The 16,452-nt window shown below is 34.8% G+C and overlaps 1 long non-coding RNA gene across 1 annotated transcript; it reads left to right on the forward strand.

Annotated features, from left to right (window-relative positions):
• Nucleotides 1-784: 784 nt before the first annotated feature.
• On the forward strand, nt 785-1,045 carry LOC136063995 (uncharacterized). Its single transcript, XR_010625638.1, has 2 exons — nt 785-857; nt 965-1,045. It is a non-coding gene; the product is annotated as an uncharacterized LOC136063995 (long non-coding RNA).
• The last annotated feature ends 15,407 nt before the right edge of the window (nt 1,046-16,452 follow it).

Below are 16,452 nucleotides of genomic sequence, written 5' to 3' on the forward strand. Positions count from 1 at the left end.
TTTTCTTGCGTTTGCCTAAACGTGAAACATCTTATACTTGTTTGCCATATGATCATGATTGGGAGGTAGCCAAAGATATTTGTGGAAGGTTGGAGTTGTTTCATAGTGTGACTGAGTTTTTCTCTGGTCGTAAGTACCCTACAACTAATATGTATTTTGCTTTCGTGTGTGAGTTGAAAATTGCATTGAATGAATGAAGTTTGTCTTCAAGTGAGATGATAAGTACGATGGTAGAAAGCATGCTTGCTAAATTAAATCTTATTGGGCTAATGTTAGTGTTGTTATGGTTGTTACTACTATCTTAGATCCAAGATATAAGATGAAGTTATTGGAGTTTTATTATCCTAACATTTATGGTGATAATTCTGATTTGGAGATTGAAAAAATTAAGAATCTTTGTTATGATTTGCTTGATGAGTATGGAGATGTAGATGAGTCTCTTGTAGGTAATGAAGGAAGTTCTCATATGCCTGCAAGTACTTTGAATCAAGTGGCACAAATAAAATTTAGGTTGATTGGGTCAATGTCAAGGTTTGATGGGTTTGTGAACAATAATTCAAGTAGTTCAAAGAAACATGGGAGTGGTAGAATGGAATTTGATCATTTCATTGATGAGGGAGTGTTGAAGAGGAGTGAAGTCTTTGATATTTTGGCATGGTGGAAAAGTAATGGTCTCAAGTATCCTACTTTACAAAGGATTGCAAGAGATATTTTAGTCATTCCCGTTACAACTGTAACTTTAGAAGCTGCCTTCAGCACTAGTGGGAGACTTTTAAGTCCACACCGTAGTAGGCTACATCCCAAGACTATAGAGGCAATGATGTGTGCTCAGAATTGGTTATGGAGTAAAATCAACGGTTAGCAATTGTCTAATTTCTATTTATAAAATCAAAATTGTGTTTTTATATTTGCTAGTTACAATTTGATGAAGTTTATTCCATTTTTTAATTCATTGTTGTTGTAGGTTCTTCAACTATATCTGGAGATAGTACATTTCAATCCATTCTTGATGATGGGGAGCCAAATGAAGATGATGGGAGTTGTGCCACAATTGATAGGAGTTGTATCACAATTGATAAAGATTAAATATTTTGTATTAATTTAATAGCTTTTTTAATTTCTTAGACTTGTTGGATTAATTTGTTGGTTTGTAATTATTCTAAACTTGTGGGATTTATTTTGTAACTCTTTAATTTCTTGGACTCGTTGGACTTTTGATACTTATTTCTTGGACTTGTTGGATTTATTTTATTTTTATGTTTAGCTAGCGATTTTAGTTATGATTTTGTTGACTAATGATTAAATGGTTATCTTAGGTAGGTAATTTATTGATTTAAAATCTTAGTTATGATTTATTGAATTATGATTATGATATTAGTTATGGTTTATTGATTTATAATTAACAAGTGATTTATTGATTTATAATTAACAGATGATTTATTTATTTATGATTAGTAGCCTATGATTTGGATTGATTTGGCATTTGGGCCACGTTATTTAGGCTTGAATTAGAATATGCAGGCTTAATGTAGGCAAAAATAAATTTGGGCTTAAATTTATTTATTTATTTTTCTTGTTGGGCCACGAATTGGGCCTGGGCCATGTTATCTAGGCTTGAATTAGAATATGTAGGCTTCATGTAGGCAAAAATAAATTTGGGCATAAATTATTTTTATTTTTATTTTTTTTGGTTGGGCCACGAATTGGGCCTAATCCCTAAACGAGGCCCGGGGGGCACGGCTGGGGTAGGTCCGGGCCCCTAAAAAAACCCGGTACCCTAAACAGGCCGGGTCCGGGCCAAGGGTCTTGCCTTGCAGGTCGGGTCTGGGTATGGAAAAACCCGGCCCGAACCCGACTCGTTGCCATCCCTAAGTAATACTAAGCTTCATCGCTAAGAGCTTTAAAGCTCAACCGGCATTTTTTATGATGTTTTTAGTGGAGATGTCTATGGTTCAAATTTCATTTCTCATAATTATTGAAGTATATAATTTAATAAAAAAAGAAAGAAAATTTTAAGCTTCATATGGCAATTTTCCTAAAGTTAGTGCATTTTTGAGTTGTTAACTATATCTCATAACCATTGTGCACTCCTGGTGCGGTGGTCATTCCACAAGTATAAGTGCTTGTGAAGTGTGGGAGGAGGGGGGCAAGAGCTGAAGTTCGAGTCTCCAAGAGGGAGTTTCACATACATATACACTTAGATTAAGTTAGAGTAGAAATTCTATGTTGTATATATAAAAAAAAAAAAAATGTATCTCATAATAATATTCTGTAAGTTGTGGTACAAAAGTTGTAGTCGTAACATAATTCAAGTCATTTTACAATTGGTCTTTTTCTTTGTAAGAAAAGTCGTCTCGCACCTTGTGATTGAAACGTTGTTAATAGTTTACCTTTTTGTCTCAAGAAAAAAAGTTATCTCGCATGAATCCAAACAATGTAAATAGTTTATACTAGATCGGTCATTATTAGGGGAATGTGCATTATAAATATAAGGCATCATCTGTCAAGGTTTTATAGTTTTACCTTAAACATCCCTATTTTTATGTACTTTTACGGGGAGTAGTAAAAAAGCAGCAAATTGCATTGCCAATGTCTCTCGCTTCTACCTTCCCAAGATCAACTCTACCCTAGATGCCATCATCCTGAAACACCTATTGGTCCTATATTCACATTGCAAGGAGTTGTAGTTGGGCCAACCAACTATTGATAGCCTTTTGGGATCTCAAAGTCACAAACGTGGGTGTTTGTGTGCAACAGATTTAAGATAGAGGAGTATGTGGACTCGGAGTTACAAGTGGTCATGTTAGTAAGTTCTACAAGAAGTAGCTTTAGATTTTAGGGAAAAAATCTATTGTAATCTTCCATTCTATCATATTGGATTTGTTTACCTTGAGGGTAGTTAAGTTAAATCCCCCCTAAGTTTTTACCTTGAAATAATTGGTTTCATTAGTTTTTTCGGGTTATTATATTACTATCTTCTTTAATTTTCCGCACTAGGTAATATGGTTGCATGAGTCTAACCTAGATCTGAATAATTAACCTAAGTAATTACTTGGCTAATCATTAGGTTAAACTAATATGCTTTTCAAGGGGTCTAAACAAACAAACAATCACTGATGTGACAAATGAATCATAATCTGATCCAAGGCCAGCTAGAAGAAAAGAGATGATTTCAAAATCGTTTAGGAGCTGAGCAATGGTAGCAAGTGTGTCAACTAGTGTAGTGAACTGGTGAAAATAATCAACAATAGAGGAATTGCCTTTCTACAAAGTGGCGAGTTGATAGTGGATTTGCATTGTTCTAGCCCTGGATTGGGATGTGAACATGTGTTCTAATGCTTGCTAGACTTCACGAGAAGTGATACATTTAACCACATGAGTGAGAATCTTCTCAGACAGAGAAGAGATAATTGTACTAAGGATAATCTGATCCTACAGATGCCAGTGTTGAAATTCTATATTTCGGAGAGTTTGAGTGCCTCTAGCTGCTGCAACAATGATGGCTTGAGGTGGAGTTCCATCAAGATGGCCATAGAGGTGTTGACCTTTCAAATAAGGAACGATCTATGCCTTCCATAGCCGATAATTATCACGAGTCAATTTGAAGGTAATCAAATGATGAATGGTAGTGAGTGAGGTGGGAGGGATGGGAGTAACAGAGGTATTGGCAGTAGAGGCTGAAAAGGATAATGAAGCCATTGGAGAAAGACGTGAGTCACTAATCTAATACCATGTAAAACACAATGATAGAATTGTTTTCAAGCCTAAATTCATAGGGTTCAAGGCCTTTCATTTATATTGAATTATTACAGATATAAGTGTTTGAAATTCAAGTGTTTGAAATACAAGAGTTTGAAATACAAATAACTCAATCCTATCTTATCACAATCTAGAGTTTGTTACAATTTGTATTTCGTATCTAAAGTTATCTGTAATACATCTCACTCTATCACATTTGTAAAACAACTCGATTGATATGAATTAGCTCTTATCCTTAGAGCATCTCCAGCAGCTTCTTCAAATTTTTGTACTATTTGAAGAATGAACAGTGATATTTAACTTTTACTTATTCACTTTTTCAAATACACTTCTAACAGATTCTCTATTCCATTCTTTATTTTATTTAAATATTATTTCTTCATTCATTCTTTATTATTTTTTTATCATCATTTATTCTTTTTTTAACAACTATATTTTATGAGATGTGTTACATCCACAACATTTTACGCAATACTTTCACAATAAATTTTATGTAAAAAGTTGTTGCTAGTTCTAATTTGAACTCACTACTGAAATTATTTTTTTTTTCGCCAATATTAACTTATAACAATTTGTTACTTAAAATTTATTGTGAAAATATTATAGTAGAATTTTTTAATTAGAATTTTTTATTCTTTCATTTCATTCCCCCTCCAGACACATGTCCTCCACCCCCTTCTTTTATTTCTTTTTCTCCTCTTCAAGAACGTTCCAGCAAAATCATTTCCTCTTCACATCAGAGAGAAGAGAGAGAGAGAGAGAGAGAGAGAGAGAGAGAGAGGAGCGATCGGCTTGGGCTTCCACCACCGCTCCGCTGCCGCACCAGCTGCCGTTCCAGCTGCCGCACCAACTGCCGCTCCAGCCGCCGCTCGTCGTCCTCCCCACCACAAGGCTGGGTCAGATCGGCTTTGTCTCTTTTTTTTTTTTTTTTTTTTTTTTTTTTTTTTTTTTTTTTTTTTTTTTTATTTTTTATTTTTTCTTGTTCTTGATCTGTTGTTTCTATTCTGATTTTAGATTGTGTGTGTTTTGATTGTGTTTTACTGTCGGAGAGAGAGACACAGATGAACAAAGAACACAGGAGAAAAGAGAAAGATTTTTTTTTTTTTTATTCAGCCGGGCATTTTTTTAAGATAAAATAAGGGAGTAGAGTTGCTACAGTGTTCTCTAAATTAAGAGAATTACTGTAGCAACTTGAAAAATAAATTTAGAGTAGCTGTGCGTTTGGAGAAGCTGCTGGAGTGTGTACAGTAACATTTGGTGGTCCAAATTTAGCTTTACAATAGCTGTTGGAGATGCTATTAACAGCTTGGATATATTTGATTGTTTTGTGAAGATTTGAAGCTCGAATAGATAATAGCCAAAGAGATTCATGATTGTCTATGAGTCCTTCAATGGCGACTGTAAATATTTGGGTTTTCTAATTGTGTAGTACTCTTACTGTGAGAGGCTGAAGCATTTATGGCCTGTTTGGAACCCACCAAACCCAAAACAAAATATCCACCCAAAACCAATATCACCGCCACCCACAACCTCAGCAAATTGAAGCCCCCACCAACCAAAATCAAATCATAAACCCACCAATCCCAAATCACAACCACCAGTCCAACCCACAACCCCCACAAATCACAAACCCACATCACAATCACCTATCAAACCCAGCCACAATTCCACCAAAACCCACCCACAACTCCTCCGAAACCCACTCACACAAACCCATATCGGTAGCCTAGCTATAGACGAAGGATGGCCACCAACGTGCGCGGATCACCATGACGATGAGAAGAGAGCGACTGAGATGAGCAACTTAGAGCCACCGTGTGAGAGAAGAAAGATGATAGAGAAGTGAGGGAGCAGAGGATGGGAGTGGTTTGCGGGTGAGAAGGGAGAGGGGAGAGAGAAGAGAGAGTAGATTGAAAAAAAAAAAAAATTATAACTATTAGCAAAAGTGAGCTGGTAGTAGTAGCAGGTCGTTGTAGCTAGTTGTCAATTTTTTATTTTTATTTATTTATTTATTTTTATAGATATAGCATCATAGATGGAGCAAGTTTTTAGTGTTTGGAGCTATAAAATAGCATTTAATCTATTTTACAATCTTTGTTGTGAATGCTCTTATAGGGCTCAATGCATTTTACTTTTTATTTTTAATTTTGTTTTATTTAAGCAAAAAAAAAAAAAAAAAGAATCGGGGTAATAGTTTTAAATGGAATGGTTATTGTTGTGAATGCTCTTATAGGGCTCAATGCATTTTACTTTTTATTTTTAATTTTGTTTTATTTAAGCAAAAAAAAAAAAAAAAAGAATCGGGGTAATAGTTTTAAATGGAATGGTTATCCATATAAGAGTGACACAACAATTTATTTGAGGGCGAATCAATAAATGGAATGGAATTTTGAAGAAATATGAGTTTGTAGGAAGGAATATGGTAAATTAGTATAAATTGAGGTTTAAATTAATAACTTTAAGTGATGTATTTTCATTATCTAAATATCTATTCAATAATATATTTAGTGTGTATATATATATATATAAAGTTATGATTTTCAATTATGTTTATGTTAGCTTTAATTCCGTGTCAAATTTAATTGTACTTCATCAATCATTTCCCTATATGTTTGTGGGGTTCAATGTAATGGGTTAGTGTGAGATATTAGTGAAGAACTATGAAGAACAGAGCGACTCGCTCGTGACTGACTCACGAGTGGAGCAACCCGCAAAAGGTCACATAAGAAGTACATGTTGGAAGCTAAAGAGTCAAGTGTCTGAAGGCATCTCGCAACTCATCTCACGATTTGGCCAATTCGTGACATCACTTGCGAGATGCACTGCAGGCCTATTTTGTGTGCTTTTCTCAATTTTTTTACCCACACTATATAAGCCTACATTACCCATGAAATTGTAAGAAGAATTTTAAAGAGAAAACCCTGAAAATCCATTTGAGAGTTTGAGATTGCACACCCATAATCATCTACACATTTCTTTTTGTTTTCCTCTACTCCTACCTCTTTAATTCCATAACCTTTGAGAGCTTCTTAGCCCAAATACATACCTCACCCAATCTGAGTGTTGTGAGTTGTTTTGGCGCTCATGTGAAGTATTGGATGAAAACATTATTTGGTGTATGCTATTGGAGCTAATTGCGGGACCGAGAAAGCTAGTGAAGACAAAATTCGGTGAAGTTTGTTGGGAGCTGGAACTTAGAGGGTTCAAGTACTTTGGGTAGATTAAGCTTGGAGGGTCTTTTTGATATATTTGTACTCCAATTTATTCACAAGTGGATCATTTCAGCTTGGAGGGCCGCTGTGAGGTTTTTGACGCTGAGTACTTCGGTTTTCCTCTTCTATAACATAACGCCGTGTTATCTGTGATTGCATCTATCTTCCCTTACTCGTTGTGCTTTACTTTTAATTGTTAATTATGTATACTCATGCACTAGAGAGTAGTTCTGGTTAATTGTGTGTTGTTTACTCTTATTCCACATTTAGTTGAGTAGATTAAAAGCAATTAAGTCATATCTTTAAAGTTGGGGGTCTAATCAAGCTATAGTAATTTTACTATTGTGCTTTTATGTTTAAAATTCAATTTTAGAACTTATATATATAATAAGTTTTCTGATTAATATTCAATTTTTTTCATGTTTTGATTTGCAAGATTATTAATTAACCTTTGTTTTCAAGTTTTGCTAAAAACCTCTTTTTCAGGCTAATTCAATTAATTTTTCTTGTGCCATAGTTAATTTTAGGTAGAGTTTTATCAATTTTGTTAGGTTCTAAGACTTTAGGAACTAAATGTATTAGAACTTCACTTTGTATATGTTGGCAAACCATGATCAAAATAATGAGTCTAGGTTTAGGCTTGCTCAAAGTTTATTTGTTATAGTTTGAATCGAGCTGAATGTAGAAAGTTACTGTGCAAAATTACAAAGCTCAATCGATCAAAAGTAAGGCTCGATCAATCGAGAATCGTATCTGCAGAATTTAAATTAAGACCAAACAACAGTTAAAGCCCATTAAGGATTAGGGTTTCATATTTATTTCTCCTAGTATATAAAGGAAACCTGTGAGAGACCGCGCCCCTGGCCCTTTTTTTATTGGATGTTGGGCTAAACCCAGGTGAATGGGCGGAGTCATGTTATTGTCTCTCAAAATAGAGGTTCGAATAGTTATATTTTCCCCTTTAGATTAAGGGTTTTACAATAGAGTCGCCACTTATTTAATTATTGGGATAAATAAGAAAACCAAAATTGAAAAATTCTTCATTTTATTAATTTTCAATTGAATTTACATTGATCATGGGAAAATTATATAGCTTTGGTTCTAGATACAATCTAAGATAAAGTACATAGCTTTGTTTCCTAATTACAATCTAAAAATTGAAAATTACAAGGATAAACATTGGTCTATTAACCATTGATCTAAGTTTGGAGGCTATGTTACAAGGTGAGAAGGTGTTAGGCACCCACCTTGCCCGATGAAACCGGTCTTCTAGACTATGGTGGCCAACATTCATATCACATTATCTAATATGTTATCCATCAATTTGCATGTTGAATTCATTGTGTGTGCATGTAATAAACCCTAATTCTATTTATTAAGCATTTCATTTGAATTGAAAAATAAATTCTAGTATTCTAGTGAATGTGTGTGGATGGTGATATCCTAGATTCAAGGATTTGAAAGAATTATTAAACAAACATGTTTTTCATATTTTTGATATGGATTTAAGATTAAAATTAGTGTTATACATGAATATGTGATGAACAACCAAGAACGTGTGAAGAACATCTAAAAGCAATTAAGAACATTCAAACATATTCAAGGGAATTTAAATGATTATTATCATGCTTTAATCTTAAACTCTCATCGTGGCAGCACGAAAAACAATTAGGGAAAGGGATTATACCTTCATGCAAGATCCATATGATGGAGAAGGAGACTCTTGAGAGAGATCCTAAGGGTGGAGGAAAAGAAGATCTAGGAGAGAGAGTGTGACTCTCATTCAATACCTTGAGTCTCAAGAAGACCAAGATATGATAAGACTACTCAATTTCACTAGAACTCAATAGAGGAGAAGAGATGGAGGTTTTGTGTGCTTTGGAATTAAGGAGATAGAGGGTTAATATAGTAGTGGTGGAGAAAATATGAATGGAAGGCAATTTAATGAGGGTTCCCAAAGAATCATGAACCTAGACCTCATTTTAGCCTTGGGAAAAATTTGGTGCATTAAATGGAGAGATTGGTGGGAGTGAGGAGCAAGCCAAAATTAGGTTTTCCCATAGTTGTTGTAACAGCCTGTAGAGCCAACTTCGAAAAATCATATCTGACTCAATTCTAATCGGAATTGTCTTGTTATTGTGCTCAAATTGAAGCCACAGATGTCTAGTTTCTGGAAAAATTAACTTTATTCACAGATTCAAAATATTCTGAGAGATATCAATGAAATGGTGAGAAAAGGTCATTTATTAGAAAATGATTTCAGCACAATTAACATTAATAGGTTCCAAATTAGCTCCCAATTAACATTAAATGGTTCCAATCACTCCCATTTGAGACTTAATTGGTTCCAAATTTACTCTAATTAAAAGATTATTGCACAAATTACTCATTGAATAATTAATGTTTAACTATTTAATTAATTAGGTGTATGCAACCTCATCATAAAATGTAGTCCTAACCAATCAAATTATGACACATTATTAATCTCAATTGGAATCAATTGTTTATAATCACATATAGTCGGACTCAATTTGTGATAGTGCATCTCGGCCATTAAAACTTGATTTGATGATAACTTTTAATCTGATGGTCAGATTAGGGCTTATGACCAGTCGATTTGAACGTTACAACATCAAGATCATTTTTGTGAAATGAGATTAAGGATTTAATGACTAGAATTAAGATGCATATGCCCAAGGCAAAATTACCCTTTTACCCTCCATATGAGGTTAAATGCGGGTTGCAAAATGGAGTGTCAACAAAACCCTAAGTACGTTTTTATAAGGCTTTTTAGAGAGAGAAGAGTGTGCCTTTTTTGTATATCTAGGGTTTTGTACTCAAAAGCTCTCCAAAGTCTTTTTGTTGAGTTGTGTTAAATCTTTTGTGAGATCTGAGAGGTGTTTGTCTTCATACACACACATAGAGTTATCAAGATCAAGATTTGCATCAAGAACTTGATGGTGGTTTCAGTTGCTGCACAAAGAACTTTCAAGAAGATTAAAACCTTTGAGTGTAGTCTCAAAGTCACAAGTCCCTCATACAGCTCCACTTGTCTAAATATTAACTGACATATCTATTTAGAAAAATTAATCCCAAGAGTTTACAGTTCAATGATCAATTGAAAAAGGTTATTAGAAGCTGAAATTGTCTTGGAACATTTACTTGTCTAACTGTTAGAGAAATTTAAGGATCAGTCATCATTGTGAACAATAGCTCCTTGCGCTCCTCCACTGGTAGCCAATAAAAGCTCTCAACATATCTGGATTCTTAATAAGAAAGAGATAAGCCCTCATTCGCAATCTAGGATCAATTCCTATCTCATCCAAGAGATGGAACACGTCCTGCTCAGGAATGGGAAGATGTGCCACATCCTCTCAAAAATTAAATTTCCTTATCTAAGTGCTGAATTTTCTTCTCTCATTACTAAAGCAATATCCTAAATTGCCCCCATAATTTGTTCCATGTCCTCATTTTTTGATGTTTTTCTCTTTTTGGCTTTTGAGGAGGCTTCACCCACATTATTATCACCTACATTATCACAGCTCTCCAAAGTAACTTCATTTTGAGCAACTAAATGATCAATATCTTCGATGTTCTCCTTAGAGCCCTCTCCGATCGAAGTAGGCCATCGTTGCCTCATCTTCGACACAGTTTTAGATTGTTCCCCAGTTACTCTATCTTTTCCATAAAGCTCAACCAATTTCTCGTAGTTTGGAATTGGTTTGTTCTTAAGCTCTTTTGCTTTAGGTTTAGCCTGTTAAAAAATGACAACAAAATAAGGTCAGATAACAACTCTCATCATGCCCCATGTTGGACCCGTGACTAAACTCCATTCTTGAAAGGAAAATAACATCTGCTCTTTGTATAATTGCTGCTCTTTGTACTCGAGATTGAGAATGTTAGAGTTAGCCACAAAATGAAGTAGGGGGTTAGAGACCTTTATATGGAGATTTAGAGAACTTTATGTCAAAATAATATTTTAAGATACTCTAGACATTTTTATGTTATTATCTACTCTGGATGTGGACTTGTGTTTCAAAGTCGGTTAAAGGATGATTTTCATGAAAATATATGTGCTCCTATGTGATTAGCAAGTAGCAACATTTAATACAATTGCTGCTATGAGTCTGTGACTGTTAAGAACCTAGAGGTTCCTAATGGGGATGGGTATGAATTATAAGGGAATTGATGGGAATTATTGGGGAATGGATGGGGATTTTAGGGAAATTGACTTAATTCGAGGTAGTCACCCTCCATAGAGATAGAGAAAGAGAGAGAGAGGTGCACTAATGCACTAACGCACTAACAAATTGGTTTATTTTTTATTGATATCTCATATTGGATTACAATCATGTATTTATAGGAGACTAGCTCTAATCTCATTGGCCCACATGGCCTCATCCTATTGGTTCTATTATTCCCTATGTGCATTAATAATTCCAACATGTGCTAAATGTGATTAACATGCCTCATCCTATTGGTTCTATTATTCCCCATGTGCATTAATAATTCCAACATGTGCTAAATATGATTAACATGTTTAGAATTGTAACTAACCAACTAAATCTCAATACACCAATTATTATCTATATGCTTATAGCATTCCTAACATTTTCCTCCCCTTGAAAACACCTTTCCTACAAGGTGTTGTTGTGAAATAGCATCTTCATCAATGGAGATCTTCCAATGGACCAGTACCGTAGTGACATTTTGATCACCATATTCATGCATTTCTCTTTGACAAGCAATCCCGTGCATATGAAGGTTTCTTCTTCATAGATCTTCAAAATCTGCTGGAATTCTTGAGCCCTTAATAGTTCTTCAATCTTTAAGGTCTCATTGGTTCTTTCAATCTTGAAATGTTCTTGTATCCTCAAGAGCTCATTTGATTCTAGAACCATTAAAATTGTTAACACTTGTATTTTGGATTCTTGGATCACCGACACTTGGATTGCCACTTCTTGAATCATAGACTCTTGAATGGAAGCCTCCATTGGTGCATCAAGAATGGGTTCTTGGAAGATCATTATCACCTTCTTTGTTGGTTCTTTCGACTGAACTTCAAGGGTAGCATGTACATGTACATCATCATCCACTTTGATACAAAAATCAACATTCCGACTTGTAACAATAGTAATAGATTCTTGGAACTTGATTTGTTCTTCAACTCTGATACCATTTGTTAAGAACCTAGAGGTTCCTAATGGGGATGGGTATGAATTATAAGGGAATTGATGGGAATTATAGGGGAATGGATGGCGATTGTAGGGAAATTGACTTAATTCGAGGTAGTCACCCTCCATAGAGAAAGAGAAAGATTAAGAGAGAGAGAGAGAGAGAGAGAGAGAGATGCACTAACACACTAACAAATTGGTTTATTCTTCATTGATTTCTCATATTGGATTACAATCATGTATTTATAGGAGACTAGCTCTAATCTCATTGGCCCACATGGCCTCATCCTATTGGTTCTATTATTCCCCATGTGCATTAATAATTCCAACATGTGCTAAATGTGATTAACATGTTTAGAATTGTAACTAACTAACTAACTAAATCTCAATACACCAATTATTATCCATATGCTTATAGTATTCTTAACAGTGACTACTATGATGAAAAACAAATCCACATGTACATTCAAAGAGCAAATGATATTAATCCTTAGAAATATCTTTCTACAAAGTAACATATATATATAGCCTGCATGCAATCTTAGTTGTGCAACAATGTGGAAGAAAGCTAGCATGTACTAGAAATCAAAATGAAGCTTTTCCTAGAAAATGACGAGCTATATATATACAGGCTATTCTTGGGTGTTGAGTTATAGGGCAAAAACTTTCTTCACAATTATTTTATAATAAGTAAAGAGGAAGCTTAACATACGATTAGAACAAAAGGGACCTCATCTACGCAGTAGCCTGTATAATGTACCACAAGAAACAATATGAACTCCTAAAGTATAAGTGACAAACCTGGATTAGACTTTCCCAGACTTCCGATTCAGCACTCCACATTTTGATGATGTTGATGCAAGAGTGCATTAATAAGCACATCATCCATAACAGCTGTTCAATATTCTCTATCTTTCTTAACAACATCATCAATAGTCCTTTTTTCTGACATATTTGAACCTATAAAAAAATATTTGAGCAAATAAATATATTTAACAAAACCATCAGATTTAGCTTGTTGTCATGTGCCAGCCCATTGAATGAAAAACTTAACAAACAAACTTGCAAAATTTAAGACAAACTATTTTGGAAACATAAATAATTTAATTTTTATGTTTCAAAAGTAAAGAACTATCAACAAGAAAAAGGGAGAAAAGGCAAAGCAAGACCTAAAATAATTTGCATATCCTATCAATCAAACAACAGCATAATTATCTCCATAATATATAAAGCCAAAAAGCGAGTAGTAAATGCCGAACGTGGAAGTAAACAAAGTAAGGAACAGAAGAAATTGAATAAGCCTGGCAGATCTCAGGTTGTGTTTTTTATGTCATTAATTATATAGAGCAGGGCACAATCTAATCATATGAAAATCTTTCATGATGTTGAGTAACTCCCGACAACTCATTGTTTAGTTTCAATCGTTAGATTCCTTCACGATGATTGTTTGTTTTTAGACCCCTTAAAACACAATCAGATTAACCTAGTTAATAAGCCAAGTTATTACTTAGTCCAAATTTCAGATCTAGGTTATCACAATCAAACAATCATATCATGTATAGCAGCGGAAATATAAATAACACAAAGATATGATCACCCAAGAAAACCAAACCGGTAAAAAACCTGGGAAGGATTTAACCTAGCTATCCTCAAGATAAACTTGAATCCACTATAGAAAGAATCAAAGTTTTACATTAGAATTTAGACCACTAACATTTTATTGCTACCCACCAATAGAAACTTACTGACACAACCACGTGCAAGCTTCGAGACCGCGGATTCCTTCTTCCTTGGATTCTCCAGTGAGTACAAGTACTCCCACTTATGTATCTTTAAGCTCTTATGGTAGTAACTAAATGATCATCAAGTTCTTGAACGAATCTCCTTCTTGATAATCCTAAGCTTGTGTAAAGGAAAGCTCTTCATAGATCTCACAAGAGATTTACACAAACCGCAATATGAGCAACCTCCAAAACGTGGCCGGGGCTTGCCTTATATACCTAGGACAAAACTTAAAACCCTAAACATTTTAAATGAGATAGGGCTGAGTTGGAATTTTGCAGAAAAACGCATTCTACCTGATTTTCGATTGATCGAGCCTAAGCTTCGATCGATTGAGCCAGGCCGAAATGCATAGTAACTTCTGCATTAGCTCGATTCCAACTGCACATAAAAGACACAACTTTGAGCAAACATAAATGAGACTAAACAACTTGTTTTGATCATGGTTTGCCAACATTACATGTTAGAGTTCTAAATACATAAATTTCTAAATCTTTAGAACATAACAAACCCCCCATTTGGCAATCCATGACAAAACATAAACTAAAAGCTCAAAGTTTACAAATAAAAGCCTTTTACAACAAAAAATGCTCATTACAATAAATCCAATCCTAACTACTATCCATCAATTGCAAGTGTAGACAGCAACAAAATTGAATCAACCTATATATTTCCTGAAACACTAAACAAAACACATAAATGCGTGTGTGGAAAAATACAAGTAAACAAAAATAAACTCTTGATTTCACATAACACAAAATAAAGACATATATCAATGAATAACTCATGAATATAAATCAATAAGCAGTGAAATAAGAAACAAAAAATAAATGTATCTCCCTCTAACATGAATAGCGCAACAAAAATACATCAAGAGCAAAAAAAAAAAAATTACGAAGTGCAGCTCCTAGACACAATCTAATCATCACAGGCTCCAAACAATCAAACTCTCCTCCTGAGATCAAAAACCCTCTACAAAAGACCACATGTACTCCCCCTTTTTGTGACGGAATGCTAAAGGGCACTCAAAATCCATCATCAAAAGGAGGTGGCGGTGAGGATCGTCGAAACTGTGCCAACTCTACTCGCAAAGCACGGATCTCATCGAGCACGTCCACTAAAACCTTTCCTTGAGCCACCTGAACGGTCAAAACATGATCCAACGTACGTCAAATGTCTGAAGCATCCAAAGTAGTCGGTGGAGGAACATCAACAGCAACACCAGACGTCGCAGCCTGTACATCACCTATTGAAGAGGGATAAGGAGGTAAGTTGCAAGCCCACTCCGAGATTTTTCGCGGCTCACTGGTGAGTCATGGTCTTAGTCGTGAAAAATACTTCGAATATTTTTCAAAATTTGAGCTTTGATGATTCTTGCGGCTCAGTGTGGTGACTTGTTCGCGAGTGGAAGATTTAGTCACGGGGGGTACACAGAGATTTTCACGGCTCACCTCGCGACTCTTTCGCGGGTAGACCTTCCGGTCGTGAAAAACACTTAGAAAATTTTTCAAGAATCTTATTTTCAAAGTGTTTCGCGGCGTACCCTGGCAACTTTCTGGCAACCTGATCCAATCGCGAAAAACGTGTGTTTTGTGTTTTAAAGTCAGTTTTTAAAATATTTTTTAGTTTTCTCTCAAATTTTTGTGACTGTTCAATGTCTTCCTGTTGACACCCCATTTTGCAACCCTCATTTAACCTCACATGGAGGGTAAAATGGTACTTTCACTTTAAAAATATGCATCTTAATTCAAGCCATTAGATTATTGGACTCATTTCACCAAAATGATCTTGATGTTGTAACGATCAAATCGACTGGTCATAAGCCCTAATCGGACCATTAGATTGAAAGTTATCATCAAATCAAGTTTTAATGGCTAAGATGTACTATCACAAATTGAGTCCGACTATATGTGATTATGAACAATTGATTTCAATTGGTTATAGGTGTAATCAATTTGAGAACAATGATGTGTCATAATTTAATTGGTTAGGACTACATTTTATGGTGAGGTTGCATACACCTAATTAATACAAAAAAAAAAAAAAAAAAAAAAAAAAAAAAAAAAAAAAAAAAAAAAAAAAAAGGGAGAAAGAGAAAAAGTGACAGAATCACTTGGAGCCTTTTTCCTTCCACACCTTGGAAGAACCTTTTCGATTAGCAAACCCTTAATTCGGCAGTGAGGAGGAAGAATTGAAACCATTCAAGTTCAAAAGGAACATGAGGGCCTTGAGAAGATCTCTAAGAGAAGCAAAAGCGGATGGAAGCTGATTCTGGTTTCCTGATGAGATCATAATGTTGCTCTGTTGAGTGGCTAACCACTTATACCAATTAGGTCGAGTATGTCCAGCTACTCTACAGTGATGACAAAAATGCTGATTTTTCTGTTTGGGTTTCTGAGTATTTCCCTTCTTAGTCTTAGGGTTTTTAATCTCTTTCTTATTAAGCTTAAAGGGTGCTCCTAAGATAGATTTACCATTTTCTATGTTCTCACTAGCTAATTCATTTTTAACATCATTGTTCTCAT

Source organism: Quercus suber, unplaced genomic scaffold, assembly GCF_002906115.3.
Source record: "Quercus suber isolate HL8 unplaced genomic scaffold, Cork oak 2.0 scaffold_607, whole genome shotgun sequence".
NCBI lineage: Eukaryota > Viridiplantae > Streptophyta > Magnoliopsida > Fagales > Fagaceae > Quercus > Quercus suber.